At 51.8% G+C, this 10,885-nt stretch overlaps 1 long non-coding RNA gene across 2 annotated transcripts; it reads right to left on the bottom strand.

Annotated features, from left to right (window-relative positions):
* Positions 1–6,359: 6,359 nt before the first annotated feature.
* On the bottom strand, positions 6,360–10,847 carry LOC106888466. 2 transcript variants are annotated; one of them, XR_001412111.1, is made up of 5 exons: positions 10,406–10,847; positions 9,871–9,949; positions 8,625–8,678; positions 7,539–8,509; positions 6,360–7,297 (listed from the first exon to the last, which is right to left on the bottom strand). It is a non-coding gene; the product is annotated as an uncharacterized LOC106888466 (long non-coding RNA). The 2 variants fall into 2 exon arrangements; XR_001412112.1 differs by having other exon boundaries at positions 6,360–7,077; positions 7,319–8,509; positions 10,406–10,846.
* Positions 10,848–10,885: the final 38 nt, after the last annotated feature.

Here is a 10,885-nt window from a genome sequence, read left to right as displayed (position 1 = left end):
AATGACGTGGAGTCAGGGACGAGACAGGGAGGAGCCCAGCGGGGACGGGACCGCGACGCGACAGGACCAGAAGAAGCCCGGCGGGGACGGGGAGGGACGCGTTCGGTAGACACATGGCTCACCGCAGCTCCTGGCGCAGGCGAGAGACCTTCGCTGTCCAGAGGATTCTGTCTCTGCCTCCTCCCCAGCCAGAGACTCTCGGCACAGCCCTGCTCTTGAGTCTTCTCCGACCCCCTCGCAGCCTCTTTAAACCCTCGGCCCAGCTCACCATCACATCACGGCTCCCACCTAGGCTGCCCCAGCCCCAGCTGGAGCTCGTTGGCAAGGGGAGGCATGGCCACAGCCCCACAACACGTCCCCACCTGCCCTTAAATACAGGAGAGAGGGACCTGGAGGTGTAGAGCACAGAGCCAGAAAATGGGGTGTTGGGGACAAGAGGGGTGAAGGACAGCCCACAGAGAGAGGAGAGACCCCTACAGACCTCTGCAGACCCCTATGAACCCCAATAGATCTCTAGAGAGTCCTGCAGCGCCCTGCAGACCCCTATGAACCTTTGCAGGTCCCTGTAGACCTCTGCAGACCCCTGCAGAACCCTACAGAGATTATCAAACTCCTACAAACCATTATAGACCCCTGCAGATGCCTGGAGACACCTACAGAACCCTACGAACCCCTGTAGAACCCTGCAGAATACGCAGCCCCCTGCAGACCACTTATGAACCCCTATGAACACCTACAAACCTTTACAGATGCTTACGAACACCTGCAGACCCCTTTGAATCCCTTGAGACTCCTAGAGACCCCTGCAGACCCCTGTAGAGCCCTACAGAAGCCTACGAAGTCCTGAAGACCCCCGCAGACCCCTACAGATCCCTATGAACACCTACGTACCACCAAAAAAACCCTGTAGACCCCTGCAAAGCCCTACAGACCCTACAAACCCATACGAACACCTGCAGGTCCCTACAGATTAATACAGAACCCTGCCGACACCTACAGACGTCATTGAACCCCTACAAACCACTATAGACACCTGCAGATGCCTACGATCCACTGCAGAACCCTACGAACCCCTGCAGAGGCCTACAAAACCTCTACGAATCCCCTACAGACCCCTGCAGACCCCTATGAACACCTACAGAACTCTGGGGACCTCTGCAGAGCCCTACGAAGCCCTGCAGACCCCTATGAATCCCTTGAAACTCCTAAAGACCCCTGAAGAACCCTGCACAACCCTAGAGAACCCTACAGATCCCTACGAACCACTGCACACCCCTAAAGATCCCTACAAACCCCTGTAGACACCTACATATCCTTGCAGATTCATACGAACACCTTTGTACCCCTACGAAGCCCTGCACACTCCTGGAGACCCCTGCAGAGCCCTGCTGATCCCTGCAGAGCCCTGCACACTCCTGCAGACCCCTACGAACCCCTACAGACTCCTGCAGGCCCATACAGACACCTATAGAACCCTGCAGACCCTTACAGACCCCTACAAACCCCTGCAGACCCCTTCAGATTCCTACAGATCCCTAAAGACCTCTACAAACCCCTGCGTACACCTAGGAGCCCCTGCAGACCCCTGCAGAACCCTACAGACCCCTGCAGAACCTTGCAGAACCCTACAAACCCCAACAAACCCCTACAGAACCCACCAGACCCTTACAGATCCCTGTAGAGCCATACGAACCCCTACAGACCCCTACAGAGCCCTGTAGACCGCTACAGACCCCCACAAAGCCCTGCAGAACCCTGCAGACTCCTACAGGGCCCTCAAAGCCCTGAAGACCCCTACAGAGCCCTGCTGACCCCTGCAGAGCCCTGCAGAAGCCTAGAGACCCCTACAGATTCCTACAGAGCCCTACAGACCCATACGAACCCCTGCTGTCTCCTGCAGACCCCTACAGACCCCTAGAGATGTCATCGAACCCCTATGAACCACTATAGACCTCTGCAGACACCTTCAGATGCCTACGAAACCCATACGAACCCCTACAGACCCCTAAAAACCTCTGCAGAGCCCAACAAACCCCTGCAGAACCCACCAGAGCCCTGCAGAGCCCTGTACTTTGAAGCCGCGCGTGTGCATTGTGACGTGTGGCCACGCGCATGTGCGGCCGCCATTTTGAAGCCACACGTGCGCATTGGGATGCATGGGTAAGTGCATGCGTGGCCGCCATTTTGAAGCCACACGGGCGCATTGGGATGCATGGGTAAGTCCATGCGTGGCCGCCATTTTGAAGCCACACGGGCGCATTGGGATGCATGGGTAAGTCCATGCGTGGCCGCCATTTTGAAGCCACACGGGCGCATTGGGATGCATGGGTAAGTCCATGCGTGGCCGCCATTTTGAAGCCACACGGGCGCATTGGGATGCATGGGTAAGTCCATGCGTGGCCGCCATTTTGAAGCCACACGGGCGCATTGGGATGCATGGGTAAGTCCATGCGTGGCCGCCATTTTGAAGCCACACGGGCGCATTGGGATGCATGGGTAAGTCCATGCGTGGCCGCCATTTTGAAGCCACACGGGCGCATTGGGATGCATGGGTAAGTCCATGCGTGGCCGCCATTTTGAAGCCACACGGGCGCATTGGGATGCATGGGTAAGTCCATGCGTGGCCGCCATTTTGAAGCCACACGGGCGCATTGGGATGCATGGGTAAGTCCATGCGTGGCCGCCATTTTGAAGCCGCGCGTGCGCAGTAGCAAGTATCATCACGCGCATGCACGGCCGCCATTTTGTAGCCACACGTGCGCTTTTGGAAGTGTGGGTACGCGCATGCGCGGCCACCCTTTTGAAGCCGCGCGTGCACATTGGGAACTGTTGGCACGCGCATGCGTGACTGCCATTTTGAAGCCGCGCGTGCACATCGGGACATGCTGGTGAGGGGTCTGGAAAACAAGTCTTATGAGGAGAGGCTGAGGGGCCTGGGGTTGTTCAGCCTGGAGTAAAGGAGGCTGAGGGGAGACCTTATTGCTTTCTACAACTATCTGAAAGGAGGGTGTAACTGGAGGGGGGAAATCGGTCTCTTCTCCCAAGTCACAGGTGATAGGACTAGAGGAAAAGGCCTCAAGTTGTGCCAGGGGAGGTTCAAGTTGGATATTAGGAAACATTTTTACACTGAACGGGTTATTAAGTATTGGAACAGGCTGCCCAGTGAAGTGGTTGAGGCACCATCCCTGGAGATGTTCAAAAGACAGGTTGACATGGTGCTGGGGGACATGGTTTAGTGATGGTTTTTATCAGAGTTAGGTTGATGGTTGGAATAGATGACTTTAAAGGTCCCTTCCAACCCCGACAATTGCATGATTCTATCAAAAGTGATGGGGTACAAGAAACAGAGTGAAAAATTAAAGAATAGGAACAAGGAGTCTGATAACTGTAACCTGTGGGGGGTTAATCTAGGCTGTCTGCTGCCACTCTATCACTGCCCTTCCTCAACATTGCAGAGGGAGAAAATATAGTGAAAAAGCTTGTAGGTTGGGATAAGGACAAAGAGATCACTCACCTGTCACAGGCAAAACAGACTCGGCTTGGGAAAATTAATTTAATTTTTTGTCAAATAATGATAATAAGAAAAATCTAAAAAGCATCTTCCTGCCTCCCCCCGCCTCTTTTCCTGTGCTCATTGCCACTCCTGACTTCTCTACATCCTACCCTTGAGCAAGGCCCGGTGACAGGGAGCAGGGATTATGGTCAGTTCATCTCACATCATCTCTGCCGCTCTCACAAACATTAAGCCTTGCACAAAGCGGCCTTAAAATCTTGGAGATGGGGCCTGCTTCACTACCGCTGAAGAGCCTCTCCCACATAGCTCTGCTCATCCCAAAAAACGCTTACTGAAGAGCTGCCCTTGCAACCAGCTGGTAGCTACTTGATCTGACTCACCCTGACCCCTGCTAGATAATCTCACCATCAGCCTTTTTAAGAGAAATGATATCAGCAACTTACACAGGATACAGCAAAACTGGGGGAAAAAACCAAAATTCCATCCTCAATAAAGTCAGGAATTCCAGGAAAATACAGTGCACCTGGAATAGGTAAAAGCATACTAATTAGCCCTCTTACCACACCTGAACACTCATTAGAAAATTATTAACCTGGAAGGGGTGGAGGGAGGGGGGAAGACAAAAAAAAGAAAACCTGGCATAAAAGTCTACTTTCTCCTATATGTATCACTGAACTTTATCTGGCCCTGAAGGTCTTGCCTCAGACTTCTTACCTCTGTTCCTCTAAATGCCCAAACACCCCTGCCCCCACAGCTGAGCCAGCCCCAAAGCTGCAGTTCACTGAGGGGTCAGCACAGCTCTAACCCCAGAGCAGCCCCGGAGCAGAATGAGCTCCCTGACTAGGGGTCGTGACTTATATACCCCGCACCCCGACCAACGCAGGGCCATAAAGATTTGTTTTGGGACGACTGAGAGGCACATCCGCTGTTCTGGGGGCCTCAAATGCTATAAACATGGATTTCCGGACGACTGAGGGAGACTTTCCAGTATGCTGGAGGACCGCGGCACCATAGAGAGGTATGCCGGAAGACTGAGGGGGAACTTCCGGTTCCTGGAGGACCAAAGGAGCATAGAGATGTACGCCGGAGGACTGAGGGGGAACTTCCGGTCCCTGAGGGGGAACTTCCGGTCCCTGGAGGACCGCGGCACCATCGAGATGTACGCCGGAGGACTGAGGGGAAACTTCCGGTCCCTGAGGGGGAACTTCCGGTCCCTGGAGGACCGCGGCACCATCGAGATGTACGCCGGAGGACTGAGGGGGAACTTCCGGTTCCTGAGGGGGAACTTCCGGTCCCTGGAGGACCGCGGCACCATCGAGATGTACGCCGGAGGACTGAGGGGAAACTTCCGGTCCCTGAGGGGGAACTTCCGGTCCCTGGAGGACCGCGGCACCATCGAGATGTACGCCGGAGGACTGAGGGGGAACTTCCGGTTCCTGAGGGGGAACTTCCGGTCCCTGGAGGACCGCGGCACCATCGAGATGTACGCCGGAGGACTGAGGGGAAACTTCCGGTCCCTGAGGGGGAACTTCCGGTCCCTGGAGGACCGCGGCACCATCGAGATGTACGCCGGAGGACTGAGGGGGAACTTCCGGTTCCTGAGGGGGAACTTCCGGTCCCTGGAGGACCGCGGCACCATCGAGACGTACGCCGGAGGACTGAGGGGAAACTTCCGGTCCCTGAGGGGGAACTTCCGGTCCCTGGAGGACCGCGGCACCATCGAGACGTACGCCGGAGGACTGAGGGGAAACTTCCGGTCCCTGGAGGACCAAAGGAGCATAGAGACGTACGCCGGAGGACTGAGTTATAACTTCCGGTTCCTGGAGGACCGCGGAACCATAAAGACGTACGCCGGAGGACTGAGTGGATACTTCCGGTCCCTTAGACATATGCTGGAGGACCGAGGGGGAATTTCCGGTCCCTGGAAGATTAAAAAACCACAGAGATTGCCCTCTGTACCGCAGCGCTAACGGCCGTTCCCGGGGCTGGGAAGCACAGAACCCGCTCCGGGTGGCAGGGAGCCCATTGGGTCTCCGGGGGGTTGGAGGGTGGCTGCTTCTCCTTCGGGCTCAGCGCAACCCCGGGCTTTTGTGGAACCGCGCATGCGCTCCTCGGAAGGCACGGTCACGTCGGGCCGGGGGGTGTAACCTCGACGGGCAGGGACAAGGCATCGGGAGGTGTGGCCAAAGGTGGCCCGGAGGCGGGGCCAACCTGGCAGGGGGCGGGACCACTGCCCGCGTGCGGCTCCCCGTCCCCAACTCCAGCCTGTGGCCGCTGAGCACCCACGCTTGTTGTCCCCTTCTGAGACCTCACCGGGGTGAGCAGCGATGACCGCATTCTGCCCACTTCCCTCCACCCACGGACTGTAACCACTCACCGGCGGGCAGGGCTTCCCGCTCTCTGCCCTGTCCCCACTCGCAGCCGAGGCGGCCACAGCCATTGCCCTAGATTTGGATATTTTTTTTTTCCAAAAAAATTGGGGGTTTACCCCAGTGCAGACCAGAATCCGGTACTTTTGTGCCATGGTGGCAGCTCCTGCTCAGTGTACGCAGCCCTGCGGGGGAAAGTCCCCAGTTCGGGGGCCCTCAAGTGGGAGGGGAAATGGGGGAAGGGGCAGCTTTGGAAAGCGCTTTTACGGCTTCAAGAGAGATTAGAGGGGAGGGCCAGTTCTTAAATCCCTTCTATTAAGAGGCTTTCTTTGCAGTTTAGAACCATCTACAGCACATTTACACCTCAGTATCCATTTACACATATCTATACAGACTTAGAGAAAAGGTATTTTTTTTACACTTAAATAGAATATCTGTTTGGGCTTAGACTTACACATTGACATACACATTAACACTTATGTAGAATATCTACTTTATCTGTTTAGACATCTATTTTGACACTAATATTTTTTACAAATATTTTTTATCATTTTTATAAGATCTTTTTTATAACATAGAATCATAGAATCCTTAGAGATACAGGGTTTTATTCCAAACTCCTTTTATATACATAAATATTATTTTCCCATCTATATATAAATGAGAGAGTGTTCTCTATTTCAACACTTCACACTAATATTTTCAGGTTTTGTTATTTTTTAATCCCCCCCCTCCCGACTTTTCAGACATTTTGGGGCTGTGACCTGTGGCGTATGAAGAAATCACAGACTCGTAGGTCATGCAGTAAGCGAATCAAAAAATCCAATTTGACCATCTTTACTGCTACACAGAGAGACTTATATACACCAAGACAGAAACCTACTCCCCCCATAATGCCCAATCATGGACTTACAATAATATTTTTTTACCTTCTACTGAGCTTATCACAATAACAATTATTCTACTATCAAGACAGGTTTTGGTTCCCAGACTGTGCTCTGTTTTTGTCAGGATGTGCTTCAGGATGCAAAACTTGTATTTCTCACTCCTCCCCTGCTCTCAAGGTCACTACTGGCACACACTGTTGCTCCAAATGCAAGTAAATCTTAACTATGGGAGTGACCTTTAACTGAGCCCACAATGACCCACCTCTTTTAGGGGGGAACCCCATGTGACCCCACATCCCCAATTCACCTGCTCCTCTGCTGTATCATTGCCCCCTTCGGTAACTCTGGGGGCCCCCAAATGACATCATCACTCTCCAAATACCCTCCCCCCACCTTTTTATTCACCGCAAAAAGACAGCACCAAATGCCCAGACCCAGGGCTGGTCCCTTCCCCTCAGGCCCACCACTGGCTGCAAACCCAGGCTGGGGCAGCTATCAAGCAGCATGAGACGTGGACAACGAAGCACCTGCCCACATCCCCAATTCACCTGCTCCTCTGCTGTATCATTGCCCCCTTCGGTAACTCTGGGGGCCCCCAAATGACATCATCACTCTCCAAATACCCTCCCCCCACCTTTTTATTCACCGCAAAAAGACAGCACCAAATGCCCAGACCCAGGGCTGGTCCCTTCCCCTCAGGCCCACCACTGGCTGCAAACCCAGGCTGGGGCAGCTATCAAGCAGCATGAGACGTGGACAACGAAGCACCTGCAAAACAACAATCCCCAACTGTAGTTCAGCATCAAACAAAACAGCACAGAGGAGAGAGTAGAGGAATTCCCTCAGACTGAGGGACAGGACAGAAGCTGAGCTACAGGATGATTCTGGGGAAACAGCTCAGCTTCAAAGACGGCACAGCCTGCCAAAGCCAGAGCCCTCCCGACGCTTCAAGTCCCTATTAAGACTGACTGATGCCACTTGGAACACCTTCTCAGCCCAACAGTGTAACAAACCCCTCTGCCCGGTGGGGGGGAAGCGCCTCCTCCCTTCCCTTTCCCTGGAAAGCTCTGTGTACGTTTAGATACAGTCAATAAAAATACACTATAAAAGTGTTTGACTTTCCTTTGGCACTAATTTAACTGGCCCAGCTCTGAACTGACACCATTGTGCTCTCCGTCTCCAAAACGCCCAGTCATCATTTGACCGGGGGCTTTTTCCTGTCCTACCCAAGGGAGAGGGACATCTGGCTGGCAGCACTGCACCAGAGAGATGCTACCAGACTGCCAGGGAAACGTGCCCCTGAAAGCCAGGCAGAAATCTCTGCATGGATTCCAGAGCCAATCTGTTTGTGGTACCTAAGAAACCAAGAGACACAAAAATACCATTGAATGTGCAAGAAATCACCAGCCCAGTGTGCCTCCTCTCCATTACCCAGCTCACCTCAAACACTCACCCATTTCAAAAGGCAGCCCACACAGCCTGCAAAACCAGAAACACTTCACTGAGCTGCCATGTATACTCAGAGCCACCAGGCACATGTTCTTTCTAATACCACACAACTTCAAAACCCCTCCTACAATTGCCAAGTTGTCCCCTCCTCCTCCCAATCCCTCCCCAGCCCTGGTCCCTCCACTTAGCTTTCACAGGGCTAGGGGCCTGCATCTGTCCTCAACACAAAACCACCGACCCCCATCCGCTAGCTGGGACGTTCCTGTAGTCACCGGGGTCCTAGTCACCATCTGCAACAAAAACACACAGTGCACAAAACAGTGTCAGCAGCCAGCATCGCACCCATCAACACCAACCTCTTCCACAAAACCCCCTCTTCAAAAGCACCGTTAGCTCTCCACTCACCAGCTCCATGCAGATTCCAAAACAGGATCCTGTGGCGGTCATTGCTTTTAGCACCTAAGATGCCAAGAAATAAAATTACCGTTGTGCCCAATACTACCTGACTCACCTCAAAGGCAAGAGACTAGAACACACCAGACCTCATCAACACCCAAACGCAAAACTGATACAATAAAGATTGATGAACCTGCCATCCTTTCCTAGTCATCCCCCAGTCCCAAAGCTTTAGAAACCCCTTCTCTTCTCCTGAACTCTCAGGGAAGGAACCCCACTTCTTCCCAACAGCTCCTGTCCTGTACTCGCAACCCTGAATCCCCTGCAGTAGCTACTCCTCGGGAGCTGCTTGATGCCACGAAAGCCAAAAACAGAACTCAATAGTCAGGATGACTATTAAGCAGATATTCTATATTGCAGCGCTGGATGCACAGGGGATCGCTCCTTCAAATGTGCGTGCCGAAAGTGATTAGTTACACAGCTTATATAAAAGTTAAACATACATATTCATTATTCGTCTAAGAACTCATTATCATACGTTGCCACCCACTCCCATATGCGTATTTCAGTCTCTTGGTGGTCTTCAAAGACCTCTGGTGATCGTTTACTTTATCCATTCCTCTTCACCACTGTGTTCTTTTGGTGAACTGCAGTCATCTGCTTCTCTATTCTTGCTGACAAAGCTACAAGGCTGGTTTAGGCTGGCTCTGCATGCTTTGATGACCTTGACACGTCCTGTTTTCAGAGATAAGTTCCTCTTGAAAGATAACAAGGTGCTGACCTATACAATTGCTACTTGCATACATGTTTAGGCCCCTGTTTACATTTAGCCAAGTTAGAAAAACAAAGACTCACAGTATTTTCTAACTCATTGTTTATGCTAAACGCAGCTTAGTTGTGTCAAGCAGACCTTCAAGCCATACTCAGCCCTATTCCTTAATTCATGCTCTTTCCAGCTGTGTCCTGTATTCTGTGGGCACCTCCCATCTTCTGCCTTCCCACGGACTCCGGACTCTTGTACAGACCCACAAAATAAGCGATGCCCTGACACAATCTGTGAGGGGCTGCCACAACCTGCAAAAGCTCTAGGGACACCGTGGACAATGCGGAAAGGCCCATACCCCGAAAGACACTACATCCATGCAACTTTCTTGAGAAATGCTAAAACTCTATATACAGGAGCATACAAGATGCTCAACCCTGCTAGATAATCTCACCATCAGCCTTTTTAAGAGAAATGATATCAGCAACTTACACAGTACACAGCAAAACTGGTGAAAAAACCAAAATTCCATCCGCAATAAAGTCAGGAATTTCTGGAAAATATAGTGCATCTGGAATAAAAGCATAGTAATTAACCATCTTGCCACATCTGAACACTCATTAGAAAAATTATTGACCTGGGGGGAAAAAAAAAAAAAAGCAACATAGAAGTCCACTTTCTCCTACATCTACCGCTGAACCTTAACTGGTCCTGAAGGTCTTAGCTCAAGCTTTTAACTCTGCTCCTCTAAATGCCAAAACACACCTGCCCAAACAGCTGAGCCAGTCCCAAACCTGCAGTCAACTGTGGGCCCAGCACACGTCTGACCCCAGAGAACCCCCAGGGCAGAATAAGCTCCCTGACCAGAGTCTGTGGTCATAAGGGGGAAGAAGATTATGCTTTTAAGAAAAGTAAGAGGGAAGTAAGCTTTGCACGGCCATAATATGCTCCAGAACAGACCTTATTTATGTTAACTTCAAATTCCACACTACCTTAAGAAAAACATGGATGCACATCAGAGACATACCTCATATTCACAGAGCACTCTGGATCCTTTCCATCTGTCCTGTACTGTGGCCGCAGAAAAAAGGGCGACCATGGAGAAATCGTGGCAGTTGACCTTCTGCTGAGAAAGGAAAAGGCCCTTTCAAATAAAGCTGGGTAGGAATCAAATGCTTTCTTCTTTCCTGGAGGTTTTCAAAGACTACAGCCGAGTGGATGAAAAAGTATTATTTGGCATCATTTGTGGTACAGTTGTTGATACAGGCCACTAGAGCTTTGCATTTTTTTGACTCACTGGTAGCTTTAGTTGCACTACAGCCACTTTTCAGGATACCCTGGGGCCCCTTGTTTTCCTGGCAACTTAATCCTCAAAAACACCTTATTTCATTCTCCCGGGGCCGGGTGAAAAACATCTGGTGTCCAGCAATCGCTCCCACACTGAAGGTGCCAGAACACAAAGCTGTGGCTTGTCCTCACCGTCCCTTGGCAGCACTTTCATTGCCCC

The sequence above is a fragment of the Calidris pugnax genome, unplaced genomic scaffold (genome assembly GCF_001431845.1).
Source record: "Calidris pugnax isolate Ruff unplaced genomic scaffold, ASM143184v1 scaffold102, whole genome shotgun sequence".
NCBI lineage: Eukaryota > Metazoa > Chordata > Aves > Charadriiformes > Scolopacidae > Calidris > Calidris pugnax.
This window is presented reverse-complemented; position numbering and strand designations above follow the sequence as displayed.